Below are 22,904 nucleotides of genomic sequence, written 5' to 3' on the forward strand. Positions count from 1 at the left end.
TGTTTGTTAGTATTATATGTATGTTTATCACCTTGTGATGTGCTATTTTTCTAGATACCTTTGATGACGCGAGAAAAACTTGATGAACAGAAAAATCTTGATCGAGTTAACATCATCGAATGAAATTTGTTTCGCATAGCAGATGTTGTATGGAAAAGTGAGAGTTGAGCCAAATTAGAAACAAAGTGAAAAGTATAACTAACACTTTCTTAGTTTAAAAATGAAGCCATACGGAACTCCTAGTTGCTACCCTAATGATTTATTATTCATCAATAAAGAAAAAAAAAAAGTTATCAGTTCAGCTTTGGAAGAGGCTGGCAAGCAGCATTTGATTCCAGGTATCTGGAACACCAGGTAGACACCGGTGGGTGCAGTCTGTGCCGCGGCGGCCGCCAAATCCATAGGCTGAAGGGTGACCATCTTTTCTTAGTTGTGAAAGTGTTGTTATGTCGAGCAAATGAACTGGCTTAAACACTGCGCAAAACCTTTTTCAGAACAAATTCTGCTGGATGTGAACCTCCTGGATACTGTGATCCCAACAGTCGTTGTGTTTGTCCGCGGCAGTTCTCTGACTTTGCATCACCCCATTCTCTTGGACTAGATGATCATATTTTAGCACAAATAGAAAGAAAGCTCAGGCCATTCATGATATGGGAAAAAATGTTTTTCCTTTAGATACAAGTAGTATTCTACTCTAAACTACTCTAAGAGAAGGGAGAAATTTTGAATCCGGAACGCACTGAGTTATTGAGAAAGAATGTCACAGTCATTGGGGCAATCCACCACTTGCATGGGAAGAAATGCTTAATGAAGGTTGAAATTCCAAATATGAGCCGTACGAATATTCTAACTCCTAGATTCTATACATATTTTACCTAGATGCATGTACATACGGACTCATCAGGCAGACCAAGAGTCATTGGATGTAGATATGAAGATTTACTTTGACCTTCAAACAATTTACATTAGTAAAAATAAATTTATCCGTTTTTATTAACCAAAGTTGAAAATATAAAACATTAATGTACTGACCTATATACATTTAAATTAGGGTAAATCATACAAAATTACATCAATTATTGGGTCAGTCACAGTTTCATACCCTATCTTTAAAAAATGTTAATGTCATACCTCATCTACGAATTTATTACAATTTCATACATTTCGTCAGTTATCTGTCAATTCTTTCGTTAAATGCCGATGTGGCTTAAGGCGGGACCCACTTTTTATTAAAAAATTAATTAAATATTAAAAAATTAAAAATAAAAACCAAAAAATAAAATAAAATAAAACCAACCCTTCTTTGATTCTTCCCCATCCACCCGTGTCCCCCCATTCCTTCACCACCCCACTGCTGCCTCTCTTCCTCCATCTTCACCACCCCACTACTACTTAATCTCTTATCCTAAGCCACCGATGCGCCAACCTCGAGCGAACCAGGAAGATACTTGACGGCACGCAAAGCCACCTCCCGGATCACCGCCGTTTCCTTCTTCAACCCGGACCTGAACTCCTCGAGATCGTGGCGGTAGGTTTGGATGACAGACTTAGACATCATCACAAATCAAACCTCTAAAGCTCCACACCTCGGTGTCGTAATTTGGACGTAGACTGCAATCCGGTTCCCAGTTCAGGTTTGGGTCAACGCCATCGTTTTGGGCGTCTGGATGCCAATCGTCAGAGAAGACCGACTTGAAGAAATCTAGGGGTGCATATCGTTTTTTTTTTGGGATGGGATTCGGAAAGAGGTGAAGATTTGGTGTAGGATCGGAGGAGAGAAGAGAGGAAGGTAGAGAGAATCGAATTGGGGAGATAGAGCGATGAGGGAGAGGAAAGAGACGGTGTAGTCGGAGATTGGCTTCAACGGCGAAGTGGATTGAGAGTGGGCGGTGAGGTAAGAGAGGAGGGTTGGGTGGGACGTGGTGGATAAAAGGTAGGAGGGTGATGGGTGTGTATAGGCCTGGCAATTCCTGATACGACCCGATAACCCGACACGACACAACACGAAATTAACAGGTGTTCGAGTCGACACAATAACAAATCGGATCGTTATCGAGTAACCCGATAAGCACCTGTTAAGATAACGGATTGATTCGGGTATACACGTGGGTAACACGTGTGTGTGTGTGTGTGTGTATATATATATATTAAATTAACTATAATAATTATACCCCCAAAATAATAACTATCTATAATAATTATATATATATATATTAAATTTTGAATTAAATTTTATAAAAATTATAATAATTATTAATTAATATGCATCCATTGATTTGATTCCATAATTGATAATTTCATTTCATTCCCTGCAGTGCCGTCCTTTTTGAAGAAAAAGGGAGGGAAAATGAAAATGAAAAGAAAAGTTGAAAAGAAAACAAAAAAGAGAGGGAATTAGGGAAAGATGGGTAGGCACCGTAGGCTGTCAGAGGGAAAAGTAAAAATTATAAGAAAAGTTGAAAAGGAAACAAAAAAGAGAGGGAAAAATGAAAATTAATAGAAGTGTTAGTGAATCTATTGTTTTGATAGGATACGCATTTTATGAAACTAGTTTCAACGATCCAACCGTCAAACATGTTTGTATATGCTTCGAGATCGCATACGCCAAAAATTTCAAAAAACATGTTTGTTATCCAACCGTCAAACATGTTTGTTATCAACGAAAAATCACGATTTAACGGTTATTTTAACTCCGATTTTGATGATTTTTTACAACTACACTCCTTGACCTTATATGAATACAATGAATGAATTCAATCTTCAATTTAAAATATTTACACAAGTGGATTCCACAAAATCTTATGTTATATTTAATGAAAGTATAAATAAACTCTTAAGTGTTAGTGAATCTATTGTTTTGATAGGATACGCATTCTACGAAACTAGTTTCAACGATCCAACCGTCAAACATGTTTGTATATGCTTCGAGATCGCATACGCCAAAAATTTCACAAAAACAAACATTTAGAGATCAAGTAACGGGACAAAACTTTTTAACGGTTATCAACGAAAAATCATGATTTAACGGTTATTTTAACTCCGATTTTAATGATTTTTTACAGCTACACTCCTTGACCCTATATGAATATCATGAATGAACTCGATCTCCAATTTAAAATATTTATACTAGTGGATACCACAAAATCTTATGTTATACTTAATGAAAGTATGAATAAACTTTTTAAGTGTTAGTGAATTTATCATTTTAATGGGATATGCATTCTACGAAACTAATTTCAACGATCCAACCGTCAAACATGTTTGTATATACTTCGAGATCACATACACCAAAAATTGCAAAAAACAAACATTCAGAGATCAAGTAATGGGACAAAAGTTTTCGACGGTTATCATTGAAAAATCACGATTTAACGGTTATTTTAACTCCTATTTTGATGATTTTTTACAGCCACACTCCTTGGCCCTATGTGAATACAATGAATGAACTCGATCTTCAATTTAAAATATTTACACTAGTGGATACTACAAAATTTTATGTTATACTTAATGAAAGTATGAATAAACTCTTGAGTGTTAGTGAATCTATCATTTTGATGGGATACGCATTCTACGAAATTAATTTTAACGATCCAACCGTCAAACTTCTTTGTATATGCTTCAAGATCGTATACGCTAAAAATCGCAAAAAAGAAACATTCAGAGATTAAGTAAACGGACAAAACCTTTCGACGGTTATTAATGAAAAATCACGATTTAACGGTTATTTTAACTCCGATTTTGATGATTTTTTTACAGCTACACTCCTTGACCCTATACAAATACAATGACTGAACGCGATCTTCAATTTAAAATATTTACACAAGTGGATACCACAAAATCTTATGTTATGCTTAATGAAAGTATGAATAAACTCTTAAGTGTTAGTGAATCTATTGTTCTGATGGGATACACATTCTATGAAACTAGTTTCAACGATCCAACCGTCAAACATGTTTGTATATACTTCGAGATCGCATACGCCAAAAATTTCAAAACACAAACATTCAGAGATCAAATAATGAGACAAAACTTTTCGACGGTTATCAACGAAAAATCACGATTTAACGGTTAGTTTAACTCCGATTTTGATGATTTTTTACAGCTACAGTCCTTGACCCTATATGAATACAATGAATAAATTTGATCTTCAATTTAAAATATTTACCCTAGTAGATACCACAAAATATTATATTATACTTAATAAAAGTATAAATAAACTCCAAATGTTAGTGAATCTATCGTTTTGACGGGATACGCATTCTACGAAAATAATTTCAATGATCCAACCATCAAAATTATTTGTATATGCTTCAATATCGCATATGCCAAAAATCGCAAAAAACAAACATTTAGAGATGAATTCGATCTTCAATTTAAAATATTTACACTAGTGGATACCACAAAATCTTATGTCATGATGGTCGATGAAAATTAAGGATTTTGTAAAAGGAATAACATGCAAGCTCTGAGTTCCATTGGCAAGGTTTAAACTTTTAAGAAAGGCTTCACAACCTTGAAAACAAAAACTCTTTCATTTTGCATATCCTTGCACATTTAATATTTTGTAATAGATTAGTAGTTTATGAATGTTTGTTTATTAGACTCTTATTTTCAAGTGTAGATGTAGTACTTAAACGACAAATGTGTTTTAATGTTTTGAAGTAATATTTATGTGGCAATGTGTGGTATGTGCAAATTTAAAAAAAAAAAAAAATTTTCTTAACGGGTCATAACGGGTCGGGTCACTTTACCGTTGGGTAAAGTGACCCGATCTGTTAAGGACCCATTAAGATAACGGGTGTGACACGACACGACCCGTTTGCCAGGCCTAGGTGTGTAGTAGGGGAAAGGGATCTGGCTATGGGTTTGGTTTTTTGGTTTTTAATTTATTTTTTAATAGAGAGTGGGTTCCGCCTCAAGTCAGGTCAGCATTTAACAGAGAAATTAATAGACAACTAACGAAATGTATGAAATTGTAATAAATTCGTAGATGAGATATGACATTGACATTTTTTATTGATGGGATATGAAACTATGACTGACCCAATAATTGAGGTAGTTTTGTGTAATTTACTCTTTAAATTAAAATGTCAGTTTACTAAACACCCAAAATTAGGAAAATATTTTACTTACTTCATGTGATCTGGAGAAACACCTTGGAAGAAGACCTGAGTCTAGTTAAAATCAGCACTGGAATCCACCCATCTTAGCCATGTCCTCAGAGCTGTCTCGTAAGCCACCATGCGATCCATGTCTTTGTGTGTCCGTCCCTCGTATCGAACAAAATCCCACCTGCAATATTATATATTGCTTTTCGGATCCACAAAACATGCATGTACTTGTATTATGTACGTATATACAACTTCTAATAATTTATGAAGCCAAAACAATATATATATATATATATATATATGTGTGTGTGTGTGTGTGTGTGTTATATAATCTCTAACGTACGGTCGTTTCCTTCCGGTATGAAGCCACCAGTGCCATGTATCAAAGACCAAGACGTCAAAGCTTCTCCAAAAATTTCCACTTTAAATTGAATCGAGCACTAGAACACGCTGGCTTCCCTCGAGGACGATATCTACTAGAAAGGCATTGTGCGAGAGCATGATCGAGACGTCGTATTCCTTCAAAGTGGGAGTGTGATGGCAATGCGTTAGGATTAAAATGGGTCATCAATTTGATCCCACTTGGCTTAATAGAAAATTGACGAGAGACAAGAGGAAAAGCTATATATCTGGCTAGCTAAGGCCTAGTTTGGTACTGAGGTGATTCTGAAAAAAAACTGGTATAAAAAAAAAGCTGGGAGCTGTTTTTGTGTTTGGTAAACATTTAGCTTCAGTTTTTTTTCACAGTTTTGGATGAAAAAAGCCAAAAACAAGAAGCTGCAAAACCCAGCTTTGAAAAATTGGTTTTTTTTTCACATCTGTTTTACATAAAAGTTTACCAAACACTATAATACTGCTTTTTTTTTTTTTTCAAAAGCACTTTTACAAAAAAGTTTACCAAACACTCTACTGTTTTATTTCGCAGCTGCTTATTCTCACAGCACAGCAGAAGCAGCTTTTTTTCAAAGCACAACAATACCAAACCAGCCCTAAGTCTTACTGGAAATTTTAGTTCAGATAGGCCTCCAATCTTGACTAGATTGTACTTGGCTTCTGGTAGTGATTTGTGAATTATACATGCGAGAGACTGCCACTGATTCAAGCTCAGCGAGTCTCCTACAAACAGGACGCACTTCCCTCTAAATCTTTGAAGAAAACTTCTGTAATCGATCCTACACGTACAAATGATGATAAGGCAAACATAGTAATAAGTTGCATGTGATGTTTCATTAATTAATCTGACTTGCAGTTAAGGTATAGGCTTTTGATATTTTCTGTTGAGAGTTGAATCACATGTCGGGGAGAAGAGGGACCTTGGATGCACTTATAAATAATTAGATTACTCTTTATATTGTCAATGGTTTAACGATAGATCCCCAACTCTCTTCAAGATAGGTCTCCAGTCGTACTAGCTAGACGATTATTTGTATTAGAATAGGAGGCAGCGCATGCAATGAAATTAACGCGCGCCAAGACTTCACAGAAGATCAACAGAGATCAAAGAAGCTACCATCTGTATTTTTGATACTCATGTCTGGTCGTCCATTGTTTTGGCAATTAGATGTGGGATGTCACATATGTTAGGCACGTTTTGTTGTTGGTATAAACATTATTTTGCATCATTGTAAAAAAGAGATATTATATTACACCCATGGTATAATTGTTCGTAGGTAAATTAATGTGCATGTAGATAATGAAATACAATGTTCTAATATATTAATAAAAGAAGGATAAATTCAAAAGTATTCAAGAGTAGGGTGAAAAAACTGAATCGAATAGTTTTATGAAAATTCAAAACCTTTCTAAAAAAGTAATATGCAATAAATTTTAAACATTAATGTCTTTTTTTTTTCTTGTTGCAAAATCATTTACTATTTCCTTACAATTAATTGTCTACATCAAGTATGTAATAGGGGTATTTTAGGCATGTGAAAAATGTAAAATGTGTGAATTAATATGAAGTTAATGAATTTGCTTATGTGGATCCTAGGCATTGAGTTTTCTTTGAGTAAAAAGGTTATGTAGGGTTTTATATGAAGAAAATTAAATTTGAAGGGCTAAAGTCATATTTTCACTAAAAGTAATACTGCGCCTACCATGGAGATCACCAGAAATATATTCTCATGAAAATAAATATATTTATTTTCATTAGACCGTACTTTGGCTACTTGATCTTTACAAGGGTAAAAGATATTGGCAGAGTGGTATTAGGGTGAGTTCATTTTTTTTCCCTTTTTTTTATTTCTTTTTATTTCTTTTTTTGTCAAAACTTGAAATAAAAAACAAAAAATCAGTATTTTGCTGGTATGATATCATAACGCTTTGACTTGAGATTAACTGAACTAATCAAATATTCAAATTTGATTTCATTTCTACCAACATCACAAGCCCATTATTTTTTTTTTTTTTTAACAAACTATACACTAGACAATGGGAGAATGAGCTAAGTCTTACAATGAGCTTGCCATAATAATGTGGTTCAACTTCGCCTTTGGCGATAATCGAACCCAAGACCTCTCACTTAGAATAATACCACTAGACCATATATAGTACTAGGTGGCATCACAAGTTCACCATAACTACATCTTTTCAAATTCATTTCAAGACCCTCCCTCTATAAACTAAGATTACTTGAACTTGACGGCCTAATAGCCAAACAATAGTTCACTTTTCTGGTACTTATAGTATCCCATTAACTGCAATACAGCTAAACAACGAGAGGATTGTTCATTTCTTCATCGGGGCTTCCTGCTTCTTCAACATCCTTTTTGGACTTCCATTCACCAATGTGCGCAACGACATGACAATGTGATAGTTTTCGTAACCTACATAGAGCGGCAAAATCGCAAACATAGCACGAGCACTACATGCAATTAATCTCCAAGCCCGATCATAAGAATCTAAGATACTAGAAGGTCCAAAACCATACAATAAATCCTACAAGAAACAAAACCAAAAAAAGTTTTAATCAAAAGAGCTTCTCCAAACTTTTTATTAACTAAAAATCTTTTACTAATTTTTTTTAATTAAAAAAAACTTAAATTTTAATGTAAGGGACTTAAACTTTAATGAAAAAGGACAAAAACTAAAAGAAAACAGCCCAACAATAAAACCCCACGTGCAAAATAAAAAATTTCTTTTCCAGCCATGCCCCTGACTTCCGCTAGACCTGTTAGAATAATTTAGAATTAAACTTTCATTTATTTACGATTCTGACATTCCACATTAAAGCCTAAAAATCACGTAAAATTTTTAAATAAAGTTAAACATTTTCTTAAGGATACGAATCACCACCCACTGTAATTAATTAATTAGCGTCTAATGGTAAACCAGTTGAAACCAACGGAAAGGGTCTGTTTGTGAAAATTAACATGGATGGAGTCCATGTTCCTCTTCAAGTTTTCTGTCATCTAAAGACTCCTCTGCCTTGGAAACTATCTTGAGAGTTAGAGCTAAAGGCACCTTACAATTACATAGACATAAACCTCTTGTATAATTATAGCAAATAGTAAACACAATCATGTATAAATTGTAACTTTTACCATATCTTTTTTTCTTTCTTCTACTATAGATATTGAGTGACAAGCTCCAGATTCCGAGAATAAATGTGAAATGCTTTTAACCAACTGAATTACAAATCTTTGTTATTTTAGCCATATTTAAAAGGACGAACTTAGTAAAATCCAGGGCATATGTATACTAGTAGGATGTCTAGATGGTTATGTTGTCAAATTGTCAAATGGTACCATTACTGACTATATATTATTTTTTTTATTAGAGTATGTCATTCTAATTCTCCTTAAAATAAGGAGACACTATATATGAAATTGGATCAATAAGTAGACACTATTTATGAAACCAAATCAAGAATGATGCACTATTTCTAAAACTAAACCAATAGGTGGAAACTATTTATGAAATTAGACCAAGAAAAAAACATTATTTATGAAAATAGACCAAGAAAAATATACTATTTATGAAATGGGACAAATAACTAGGCATTATTTATGAAACCAGACCAAGAACTAAGCCACTGTTATGAAAGTGGACCAAGAACTAAGCCACTGTTATGAAAGTGGACCAAGAACTAGATACTATTTATGAAAGTGAACCAAAAACTAGACACTATTTATGAAAGTGGACCAAGAACTAGACACTATTTATGAAACTGGACCAATAAGGAGACACTATTTCTAAAACAAAACCAATAGGTGAAAATTATTTATGAAACTAGATCAAGAAAGAAGCACAATTTATGAAACTGAACCAAGAATTAAGCATTATTTATGAAACTGGACCAAGAACTAAGCACTATTTATGAGATTAGACCAATAAGTAAACACTATTTATGAAACTGGATGAACAAATAGACACTATTTATGAAACTAAACAAAAATTAGGCACTATTTCTAAAACTGAACCACTAGATGAATATGCATCACATTACAGAGGATCTAAGAGGAGTGAATTATGGTTTTTTGTGTCTTAAGATGTGGTACTATTCGAGAAATGTCATAAATTCTGGAATTTCTCTCATAAAACACCAAATAAATGTCGGATATAGTACAGCTCCGTAAGTAATCAACTAACCTCTTTTGGCTTTTTGATCTGGAATTTCTCTCATAAAACACCAAATGTGCTAAGAATAAAGATACCATATTTTACGAATGGGGACTTTTTTGCAAGCTTTCGAAATTAGTATAATCCAAAGTTGTCGAGACAAGCAAATGTATGATAAAAATATTATCAGATTTACAATCCTGGAACTGGGCCATCCCATGGCACAAAATAAAAATAAAAGGCACAGGTAACTCAAATCAGAAGTTAGAACACTGGATATGCATATGACCTTTGAGACTAAACAATGCTACAAAATATCCAAAAGACATTGATAAGTCATCATAATCAAATTATTCACTTTCATCTTCGTTTCAAACTTTTAAGCTCATAACAAAATGTGGCTAAAGCAACTATTAGCATCATCACATCTTTTTTGACATCCTTAAACCTCGAATCTTTTCCCCGTTGATACAACTTTGGAAAACCCATTTTACAATCAGCCTAAATCCCAAAATGGTATTCCAAAAACACAAAATTGAACTCAATTTCCACAAGAAAACAGTAAAACCCATTTTCACAAAATATAGGAAGAAAGATTCGACCCGGGACGGCAACTTTTTGACGAAGGCTATCTCGGTCGACTGCAATGCCATCGATCGAATCCCCGCCGACGACGGCAGGAAGTTGAACTTGAAGAGGCTCTCGAGCTCGCGGTCGAACGACGTCGCTAGGTTCTTGAACTTGTTTGGCCGGTGCTTCATCGATAGAAGATCCGCGTCGGCCGAGTGCTTCACTTCCCTCGACCCTTTCGACATGAAGGAGAAGGCATTGGAGGAGGCCGAAGCTTAGCCTTCCCTTCCATGGCGAATGAAGAGTTGGATCTTGATTTAGTTTGAAGAGAAATTACCTGGTCAATCGGAGAGCCATAGAATCAAGTGAGATGGGATCTCATTGATTTAACGGAGAAGAAGATTGGCGACTGGGGTGATGAAATGGGAAAATTGCATAGAGAAAAGGAATATGAGATCTGTACAAAATGGGATCTCAGTGCTTGGGCAAATTTTATTGGGTTGATTTTATGGCAGATTTGTCCTAATCATTAAATAAAATTAGTTGATAGATTTTTTTGTTAAAATTTAAAATTTTGAAATCATTTTTATTAATTTTCTTAAAAAAAAATTTTAAAAACCCTTAAAAAACAAGTGTGGAGTGCACAAAAAATAATTCAGAAAATTCGAGAGCTAAAACGAGGACTACAATCTTTTCGAGCTCTTCTGCTCATGACAAGGAAATTAAAGGTATAATTAATAACTAATTCCTACCTTTAACCTTCCTACCCGAAGACATATTCCTTTATTTAAGGAAATGCAATCAAATCCAATAAGGGTGCGTTTGTTGCACCGGATTGTCTTGGACTGGATTAGCTGCAGGGACTAAGTTGGACTAGCTTAAGCTAGATTAAGCTGGACTAATTTAGTGAAGCGTTTGGTGCAGTATCGGACTAAATAACTAAAATAATAATTAAATCTTATCTTTTACATTTTTTTTATTTTTTTGCCCTTTTCTAGAAAACTCTCCCACTCCCGAAAGCTCTCCATCTTTTTCTCATGCCCATCCAACTCCATCTCACTCTCGCTCTACTTTCCCCTTCTTCATCAAACTCCATTCATTTTCACTATGATCAGAAAAAGCCATCTTTTGGATGTTGAAATTGCAAATCATCAAACTCCACCCTTTTCACAACTCAAGCACTTTTGAAGAATATAGTATGGGTTTTGCAATTGATTTTTGTTTTCTGGGTTTTGGTGGGAGTCAAAGATTTTGGCGACGGTGTCGTGGTGGATGAAGGCGCGATCAAGCGGAGGTCGAGCAAGCCAAGGATTTGAGAAGAGGAGAATTGTTGCCTCTCGACTGCGAGATCGATGATAAACATGAGATGCGCAGTGCAGTGAGTGACGAATCTGCCTGATTTTGGGTTTGAGTTCAGGGCGAGCAGAGAGGAAAGAAAGAGTGAAACAGAGAGCAGGGAGAGGTCTTAGCTAGTCCCATAGTTTTCGGGGACTCTCGCTAAGAACCTTTAGTAAAGCCTTTGGGGGCGTTTGTTGCGCTGGACTATCTCGGACTGGATTAGCTTCAAAGACTAAGTTGGACTGTCTTAGACTAGACTAAACTGGACTAACTTAGTGAAGCGTTTGGTGCAGTATTGGACTAAGAAGCTGGATAATAACAAATTCTAATATTATATTATTTAATATATAAATTATTAATATTTTATTATGATCTTATCTTTTTCTTCATCTTTTCCTACCATTTCCGTCCCACTCTTTTCCTCTTCTCTCATCATCCCACCCTCTCCCTCTTTTTTTCCTCTTAGACCTCTCAATTCATGTCTCTTTCTCATTCTTGGTCAAACTTCTTATTGATTCCAGTCTCTATTTCTCTGTCCTCCCTCCCTCTTTAGTTATGCGTTGTTTGAATGGAACCTCACGGCTCCAATTTTCCCGACGAGTTGCAGGTTTCCCGATGTGTTTTCCGGCCAACCCTCGTTAAATTGGATGAAGTTAGCACCACCAAAAAATTCATCTCCATCCCTAGACCGAGATCTTAGCTTTGAATGCTCGAATTTGTCGTGGATTTGAAGAAGCCCAAACATGCCGAGACTTTCAGGCCATTTTCCGGCCACATTCGACCACATTTTGGCCTCGATTCAGGTAAAATCGTAATCTTGTCACTCCTAGCTTCAATTTGGTATATTTTATATGAAAGTTGGTTGTGAAATGGATCTGAAAGAGAGTCGGAAAGTTAATGATTAATCTAGGTGACCAGAGATGATGAGGAGTTTGTCGGGAGTGGTCATTGAGCATGACGAGGACAAGAAAGAGAGGATAGTCTTAGCTAGTCTCATGGTTATTGGGGGGTCTCGCTAAGACCTCTTAGTGAAGGGTTTTGTCCACGCTAGTCCCCTTTAGTCTCATTAATGTTAGTCCCAGCATGGAACAAACACAGTATTGGACTAATAGCTAGTCCAGTCCAGTCCAGTCCAACTTAGCGAGGGCAAACAAACGCCCCCTTAGTGTAGGCGAGTTTGGGCTAGTCTCATTAACACTAGTCCTGGATAATAACAAACACCGGACTAGACTAATAGTTAGTCCAGTCTAGTCTAGTGACAGTTAGTGAGGGCAAACAAACTCCCCCTAAAAGATTCTCCAAAGATAATTCTTAAAATATTATTAATTAACTTAATAATATCTTTAACGATTATTCTCCAGCATCTCTAAGATATTTCAGTATCTTAAAGACATTTTCTTACTACATCCAACCGTTGACACACTATGGCTAATCAGACACTGATATATGGTATGGGATCCCTTACATAAGTAGCCGACCTCGCTCGTATAAATACCCCACAACCAGTTCATTCTATGGTAAGTTGATGCTATGTAATTCAATCCTTAATCACTCACTCTCTTTAAGAGTTTCTGACTTAGGCATCGGAAGTTCATTGGCTAATCTTCCATTTGGGCGCGTTGCTTTAGTAGCTAACCTAAGGTGTCTCTTTGTTTTATAGGTACAAGTTTGTCAAATCAAAAGAAGGCAAAATGCTATCACAAATTGGTGCTTTCATTGATAGCTTGATTCAAATCTTAAAGAAGCTCTAACAATTCTTTTTGAATTTCTAGCTCTTTGAATTTTCTAAAGTATCTAATCTCCAAATTTTTTAATTCCTTGATTCGTGTGTCCTAGAAGAAGGAAAACATACTAGGAAATTTCGAAATCACAACAAATGGAATGATACGAGAATTATACGCACACAAATTAAACCCTCTTTTTGACAATTGTAGTAATGATATAAGTAGGGATCGTTCTGGACCGGGGATTAGGAGGGATTGTTAATCACTTGGATATGACTCAAAAACGTAAAAACACAATATAAAACAGTATACTAGACTCAAAGAATTCAAAAATACTTTAAAACATAAACTAAATTGATTTCTAATTAAATTGAACAATAAAGTAAAGGGGGGATTGTGTTTCGACGAGATTAAATTAAATGGACAAATTGTAATTAAAGGCAAAATGTAAATATGAATGTGATGAAAATATGGATGATGGAATAGCCAAGGGGTTCTTCTCCACACATGTTACACTTGCATACAAGATTGATTCTCAGTTGGTCTTTCGATAAATTATGAAACTCAATGCCCCGGGTTAATTAGGTCCGCTTAAATTAACCGTCAAGTTTTCCTTAAGTTAATGAATTGGATGGGTTAGCGCAACGCAATTCACCACATTCTCCAAAAGTCCTTTACGTGAAAAGCACAATAAAGATACAATCAAAGATCATTAAGCATTATGAAAACTATAAGTGTTGACGAGGCATTCGTTACTATGATGAGCATGAAACTCGTGCCAAGAATTCATTTAACGCGATTGTTTATAAGCAACCTCCACTACTTGTGAATATAAGTTCATAACGATTAGGTGAAATTCACTTATATTCTAGTGTCATATTCATGCATGAAAATTAAGCGCGCATTCTTAATAAACATTCATAAATAAGTTATCAATCAAACGGTTAAACAAATTGAATCCACAACTTATGAAATTCCAACGAAAGTTAATCAATTCATATTGCAAATATAAACATAGTTTCGAATCACCCCCTAGTTAAAGGGGGTTTAGTTCCTCATAACTTTGAAATCAAAGAAACACCTAAACATTCCAACAACTCAAACTTGAATTGTATGAACGTTTAGGCACTCTTCTCTTCCATTCCTCATACGTACAAAACAAAGAGAATTAAATTTAAACTTTGAAATCAAAGAAACACCTAAACATTCCAACAACTCACACTTGAATTGTATGAACGTTTAGGCCCTCTTATCTTCCTCGTTGTTGTAGCACAAGGTCTAAGGTGAGGTTTGGGGGATTATGGAAATGGATGAGGAGTGGTGTTTGGATTATAAGGGAATGGATGGGAAGCTCACGGCTAGGGAAGGGAGAATGTGTTTGTAATGTGTTGTGTATGAAATGAGATGTCCATGAATGAATGAATGCAAGGGTATTTATAGGAGTAGTGGAGGGAACATATGGCTATGTCATTTGTAGGTGAAGTAGGTGGATGTTGTAGGTGAAGTAGGTGGATGTTGTAGGTGAAGTACATGTGTTTAAATGGTTGAAATGTGTAGATGATTATGAGTGATAAGTGATAAGTGTATGATATGTTAAGTGATAAGTGAATGATTATGATAAGTGATAAATGAATGTATGATATGATAAGTGGTGAATGATATGTGGTGAATGATAAGTGGTAGTGTAAAATAGGGAACAAAGCCCTTCCTTGCATGGCAAGGAAGGGAGACACAAGGAAACACACGACAATGTCCTAAGGTTGCTAAGAATGTTGTTTTTGTGTTCTAAAATGCGTAGGAGTTTTCAATGATGCTCAAACATGAGGTCTTTTTAGGATTTAACTTTCCTACTTCAAGTCTTCAATTTCGTCCATCCTTTTGGCTCCAAGCATATGATATCCATTCCAATCTCTAATTTGCTCCAAAAGGCTCCAAAAGGCATCCTTTTGCATACTTTGCCCTTAGAACCTGAAAACACACAAAAGAAGTATAAAGAACTAAAATAACTAAAGAAACATAACGTAAATGTACGAGAACAAGCCATTTAAGTCGCATAAATATGCTCCTATCAAATACCCCCACACTTAGCTTTTGCTAGTCCTCGAGCAAAACAGAAAAACAAAACAAAAAGAACAAAACACAACCTACACCTTCCAACAATCGTATCAGGGACTTCCAATGCACATGACAAATTAAAAATCATTATTCTCACAGATTTGTGTCATCTTTACACTTAAGTACATTCTTACTCATAGTCACCACATACTAGTTCACAATTAAGCATTTAAAACCATGTTTTGAATGTAGTAGCATGCCTTAGAGAATTCCCTCAATTTCTTACTAGATGTACTCTCGTTTTTCACACAGATTTTCTGACTACACACCCTACACTAGGTATATGTGAGAAGATTGATGTAAACATGTAGACGAACACTCACATATGTTATAATAAGGAAAGCATTTTCTGGAGTTAATAAGCATGTTTAGATATGATCTCATGAATGGAATGCTACTACTTAGACGCGAGAACCAGTGACACCATAAGCCCATACCAAGTTCAAACTCCACAAATTGAAATACACGACACTCAAGATAGAAGTCAAGGGTTGTAACGGGGCTTGGGGTATGTGGATAACAAAGAAGGGATATGGAAAACAAAGGTTTTTAAAGAAATAGTGAGCAAAGCATTTGAATCAACTTAGAATTCACTTTTGAATGAAAACTCAACTTTTGAACAAAAAGGGAGAGTTTAGACAATTTACACCCAGAATTGGTGTTTTGGAACCTTTCTTCAATCACTTATTCTTTCATTTTTTTCTTTTCTCTTTTTTTTTTTTTTTTTTTTTTCTTTTCTTTTGAATCTCAAAACATCAACACTTAAACATTCTCTCCCCCACACTTATTTTCTTTCATAATGTAACTCAAAAGGAATTCAATTAAGTCATGCTCACTATCTTTTAAGAACAAGGGTGGGGATTGTCCTAAACTAGGCTAGGTGAGGAAAATGTGGGTAAACAAAGAATAAAGGCTAAACAAGGCTCAACGGGGTTAAAACTTACAACATATACGAAGTATGGGAAGTAAGGCTATTTGGCTATGGTGGTGGTCACTACACAACTTCTTCTTGAATATGTGTTATGCAAATCAATAACATGCTTTGAATGAAATGGGCGTGAGTTCTAGCATTTGGAACTATATGATGAAACGCCTTCTAAGTAGTAACCAAGCAAAGAATAATGAGATCATGCAACGACTTTAGAAAACAAGAAATCACAGATTAAACTCTCCAAAGAACGTTATAGGCTCAAGTCTCTCAGGGTTGTAGCGTTTGTTTGAGTTCCTTCCTTCAAGCATGTTACAAAAACGAATTTTTTTTCTTTTATGATTGCATGTGAAGTCATACATTATAACCATAACCAAGCATATACCAAGAGTAAATCATACTTTTCTCTATGTTTATAACTCTTTCTAACCGTCATGCAATTATAAACCAAATCCTTATCATTGTGTTGGAAGGTACCCTAAGACACAAACACACAAAAACGACTCAAAACACTCTTTTTAGGGTTTTTAAAACAAGTTTTTCAAATTTTTATGTGATTTTCGGAGTTATAAAACAAAACACACTAAAACACTCTAAAACAACTTAAAAACACCTTAAAACAGCAAGGAACAACATTTGAAGTTATGGGTGATAAAATCCCACGAATTTGCATTAAATAAACTTAGTTACCCCCCCCCACACTTAAATCAAACATTGTCCTCAATGTTTTAAGCATATGGTTCACACAAAACATAAGTAAACACACAAAAAACATTTAAACATACTAAACATGGCAGAATGTAATTAACAAAGAGAAGAGTTTAGGGACGCAAATCTGGTTATGGAGTGTAAATTCCCTCTTCTCCTTGGTGATTGCATTGAGGCTTTGATCTTTGTGATTCCACAGGCTTACTCTTGAACTGGTTTCCGCCCATCGTTGATTTTCCTTTGTGCTACTCTTGAACTGGGCAGCAGGATTCCTTTTAGGGTCTCCCCCGAAGGTCTGAGCTTCCTCCTGTTATCTGTTTCTTTGTTCAATCTTTGCAGGAGTGGTCCCTTCTCTGGAAGTGTATCAACCATTGAAGATGATTACTCGAGAGCAACGCTAGGTAAGCAATCAGGAATAGATTCCGGGCAGTTGGCTCCAGATCGGTAGACTGACTCCAAGTGCCGGCTGATTGCTTCTTTTACTTTGCCATGCAAGTAAGAACAAGGACAAAGAAAAAGACAGGGAAAGAGCATGATATGAGATATTTTTGCTTTTGACCTTGATGATATGAGATACCTTTGCTTTGAAGAAGCGGTGAATGAATCAGCACATGCTTCAATCCGCCGTTTCCTCCTGGGTCATATGTACTCCAGGCATCTGGTATCATTTTTGGGGAAGAAGAAAGAATTGAGTATTTCGAAAGGCTTTGCTGGGAGTGCGCCCTCAGAGGTGAGAGAGAGTTGGGCATTTTCTTCAGGTTTGCCCTGCCATAAAAGACGAAGGTCGACATATATAGAGATAATATCAAGTGGTGGTACTTTTTACCCTTGTCGACAAACGTTTTGATCCCGCAAATCCGGCTTTTTGAAATAGTGGCGCCTCTTCGATCTTTGAATACGCCTCTTCGATCTTTGAATAGGCGCCCCTTCGATTTCTGAACGACGCCCCTCCTCTTTGAACGACACGTGGTAGTGCAGATGCGGCTCCTTTTGACAAAGCTGCACGCGTTTTCTGAAAAGCAGAGAAAGCGTCGCCGAACTTTGCGCTTGTCGGCTAAAGATGTGTAGTTACGATGATGGCCTCCACGTGTTTTCTGAAAAGAAGAAATCTTTTGACAAAGTTGAACACGTCTTCTGAAAAGCCGAGAACGCGTCGCCTAAATTACGCCGGAAAATCCGGCTCTTTGAATCGGTAGACGCGTCGCCTTGGCTTTTTATAGAGCTTTTGATCACTGCCAACATACACACTCTGAAGATCTCCCATTCTTGAAAATCGTCTCCGGCCCTTCGAAATTTAACTCCATCCACCCATTCTCTTTGAACACTTTTGAAAAAAATGGCAAACTTATCGAACCTTAGCTTAGATTTGAGTCTCAGCAGCAATCCGGTTGCACCCCGTCAAGGTAATGTATGGCGCCCTTCTTTTTTATCTTCTAACGGTCCTCTTTCAGGTGAAGACTCTGTGATGCAGGAGGCCACAACAGCTACAATAGTAGCTAGGAACCTCCTCACTCCAAAAGATAGTAGGCTGCTGTCAGGACGGTCCGATGAGTTGGCCGTTCAAGAGTCTCTCGCACTTAGTGTTCAGTGTGCGAGTTCTGTGTCCAACATGGGCCAACGCCTGCTTGCTCGGTCCCGCCAAGTGGAATCGTTGATGGCAGAGGTGGAAAGTCTTAAGCAGGAAATCAAACAGCTTAAGTACGAGAATAGAAGTTTGCATGTGCTTGCAAATAACTATTCGGCGGGCATGAAGAGGAAGCTTGATGAGCTGCAAGAAGCTGAGGGTCGAATTCACAATGACCGTCAAAGGCTTGCATCTTATCTCCAGAGTTACCTTTTTCCTGGGTCATCCAGCGTTTGGCCAAGTATTGAGGCCTGGAATGCTCTAGCTCCGATGCCTTCCGCTCCGATGCCTTCCGCTTCTATGCCTCCTGCTTCTATGCCTTCTACTCCTATGCCTTCCGCTTCTATTCCTTCTGCTTCGACGCCTCGTAGTGGGGCTTCACGTAAACATCCTCTGTGAAGGCTCCATCTTTCTCCATGTTTAGTATCATTTTTTTTTTTAACATAAATAAAATCAAACGGCATGGAATTGGTCCTTGAATGGAAGGTGATACTTGAAGTGAACCGGCATTGGTTTGAATTCTAATGTAGGTGCCTGATTCATAAAAAACAACAAGTTAGTATAAACTGTAATGGAATTTGAAAAAAATGACTTACTTGTTTTGTCTGACAAGAACTCAATGACAAACACCACTCCTTTGAAAGTTTCAGGGATATTGGACTTGGCCAGATTGCATGTGATGGTTATGACTTGTCCAATGTCATCAAATTCAACTTCTTTGGGCATTGTTGTCTCAAGTATATCCCCTTTGATGAATTCATGAAATTCCTTACTTTGCACCTTTGGAAGGTTTTCCAAGATGTCTTTTTCACTTTCTTCTTCCTTGGAATTCATGAACCTGCAAGGAATAGGGATATTAGGTGGAATGGGGTTAGAACTAATTGGAACAACCTTACTTGAATTAGATGGCGTAGGAGCAATAAGTGCTTTCGGCAAAGGTGCTTCAAATCCTCCCTTCGGATTTACAATGGTTGAACTGGGGAGTTTGCCTTGGTCGCAAAATTGTCCTACGAACTCCGCTATCTGCCCAATTTGCTTTTCCAAGTGATCCAACCTTTTGTCTTCTTGTCGAGCCTCATTGTCTTGATTTTGTGAGCCCTGCACCAAACAAATTAATTCGTTAAGCTTTTGATTATAATCTATTGACGAACTTAAATTTGGTTGGGCATATTGAATATGAGGTTGTGGTGGCTGCCAATATCCTCCTTGTTGAGCATTTTGAGGTTCCCACCACATAGAGTTTGAATGATCACTCCAATCCGAATTGTAAGTATTGAAAAACACGTTATTCCTTGATTGAAGATTAAATATATCAACTCTTTGCATTTGGGACCTTTCCATGAGCTGTGACAAAAGAGAAGCGTTATCAAGTGCCATGTTGTTCTTAACAAACAAAACACAAATAAAAAAAAACTAAATCTAAAAGACAATACAGAAACAAATAATCCAAGGGATTAGCAAATTTTCTAATCCCCGGCAACGGCGCCAAAATTTGATGCGAGAATTATACGCACACAAATTAAACCCTCTTTTTGACAATTGTAGTAATGATATAAGTAGGGATCGTTCTGGACCGGGGATTAGGAGGGATTGTTAATCACTTGGATATGACTCAAAAACGTAAAAACACAATATAAAACAGTATACTAGACTCAAAGAATTCAAAAATACTTTAAAACATAAACTAAATTGATTTCTAATTAAATTGAACAATAAAGTAAAGGGGGGATTGTGTTTGGACGAGATTAAATTAAATGGACAAATTGTAATTAAAGGCAAAATGTAAATATGAATGTGATGAAAATATGGATGATGGAATAGCCAAGGGGTTCTTCTCCACACATGTTACACTTGCATACAAGATTGATTCTCAGTTGGTCTTTCAATAAATTATGAAACTCAATGCCCCGGGTTAATTAGGTCCGCTTAAATTAACCGTCAAGTTTTCCTTAAGTTAATGAATTGGATGGGTTAGCGCAACGCAATTCACCACATTCTCCAAAAGTCCTTTACGTGAAAAGCACAATAAAGATACAATCAAAGATCATTAAGCATTATGAAAACTATAAGTGTTGACGAGGCATTCGTTACTATGATGAGCATGAAACTCGTGCCAAGAATTCATTTAACGCGATTGTTTATAAGCAACCTCCACTACTTGTGAATATAAGTTCATAACGATTAGGTGAAATTCACTTATATTCTAGTGTCATATTCATGCATGAAAATTAAGCGCGCATTCTTAATAAACATTCATAAATAAGTTATCAATCAAACGGTTAAACAAATTGAATCCACAACTTATGAAATTCCAACGAAAGTTAATCAATTCATATTGCAAATATAAACATAGTTTCGAATCACCCCCTAGTTAAAGGGGGTTTAGTTCCTCATAACTTTGAAATCAAAGAAACACCTAAACATTCCAACAACTCAAACTTGAATTGTATGAACGTTTAGGCACTCTTCTCTTCCATTCCTCATACGTACAAAACAAAGAGAATTAAATTTAAACTTTGAAATCAAAGAAACACCTAAACATTCCAACAACTCACACTTGAATTGTATGAACGTTTAGGCCCTCTTATCTTCCTCGTTGTTGTAGCACAAGGTCTAAGGTGAGGTTTGGGGGATTATGGAAATGGATGAGGAGTGGTGTTTGGATTATAAGGGAATGGATGGGAAGCTCACGGCTAGGGAAGGGAGAATGTGTTTGTAATGTGTTGTGTATGAAATGAGATGTCCATGAATGAATGAATGCAAGGGTATTTATAGGAGTAGTGGAGGGAACATATGGCTATGTCATTTGTAGGTGAAGTAGGTGGATGTTGTAGGTGAAGTACATGTGTTTAAATGGTTGAAATGTGTAGATGATTATGAGTGATAAGTGATAAGTGTATGATATGTTAAGTGATAAGTGAATGATTATGATAAGTGATAAATGAATGTATGATATGATAAGTGGTGAATGATATGTGGTGAATGATAAGTGGTAGTGTAAAATAGGGAACAAAGCCCTTCCTTGCATGGCAAGGAAGGGAGACACAAGGAAACACACGACAATGTCCTAAGGTTGCTAGGAATGTTGTTTTTGTGTTCTAAAATGCGTAGGAGTTTTCAATGATGCTCAAACATGAGGTCTTTTTAGGATTTAACTTTCCTACTTCAAGTCTTCAATTTCGTCCATCCTTTTGGCTCCAAGCATATGATATCCATTCCAATCTCTAATTTGCTCCAAAAGGCTCCAAAAGGCATCCTTTTGCATACTTTGCCCTTAGAACCTGAAAACACACAAAAGAAGCATAAAGAACTAAAATAACTAAAGAAACATAACGTAAATGTACGAGAACAAGCCATTTAAGTCGCATAAATATGCTCCTATCATGGAACCAACAAGAAGAACCTAGCCCCACTTCGTTGTTCCACATAGCGAAATATGGACGTGGGCGACTGTCACCAACCTTGCCTCGGCCACAATCACCATTTCATCACCAGCAACAACCACAACAATTGATGCAGCATAGGCTACCCGAACAGCAACATCAACACTAATGCTACAGTTAAGCACGCCTCCCAGGCTCAGGCCACCTAAGCTCATTATGTAAAAGCTCAATGCTTTACCCAGCTTTGCGCCTCCTAACTAGTCTAGAGTCAGTTCAGTTAAATCGGTGCTGGACTCTTGGCCGGATTCGATATAGAAAATACCGTTCGGTTTGACCCACGAACAAGCAATTGAACCAGATGTGCTTTCTCCTTTTTTTTTGGCAGATTTTACTCATCCCAACTCAAATTTCATGCCCAATGTCCACTATATTTCCACCACTGGCAAAGATGTCTATCAACCTACCTCCTTCACTCTGAATGGCAACTTAAACATAACCCGACAGGTCGCAGACCTTACAAGTCCACTCGTACAACAAACTACTTTGGTGAATCAACTTCTCAAGCAAATTTAAACAGAGCCGCTCAAACAATCTCAAACCAAGCATTTAGGCAGTGTGCACTCTTACCTTGCCCTTCACGGAAACATTTTATCCTGCCTTGGTGCATAAAGAAGTGTTCGTTCCCAACTTGGCGCGCATGCGTGTGTACATTAATGGTTGGAATAGGTTCAAAAATGATTTTTTTTTTTTTGGGAGAACCAAAAGGTAGTTTAGCTTCCATTCCAAAAAGTGTTAAAAAACAGTGTCCACGCTCTAAAAGTTACTCAAGGCTTGAGTCCAAGT

The 22,904-nt window shown here is 36.5% G+C and overlaps 1 pseudogene; it reads right to left on the bottom strand.

The window, feature by feature from the left end:
* Window positions 1–298: 298 nt before the first annotated feature.
* LOC137740688 (protein trichome birefringence-like 43) lies at window positions 299–22,276 on the bottom strand (annotated as a pseudogene).
* Between the last annotated feature and the right edge of the window lie 628 nt (window positions 22,277–22,904).

Source organism: Pyrus communis, chromosome 7 (genome assembly GCF_963583255.1).
Source record: "Pyrus communis chromosome 7, drPyrComm1.1, whole genome shotgun sequence".
Lineage (NCBI taxonomy): Eukaryota > Viridiplantae > Streptophyta > Magnoliopsida > Rosales > Rosaceae > Pyrus > Pyrus communis.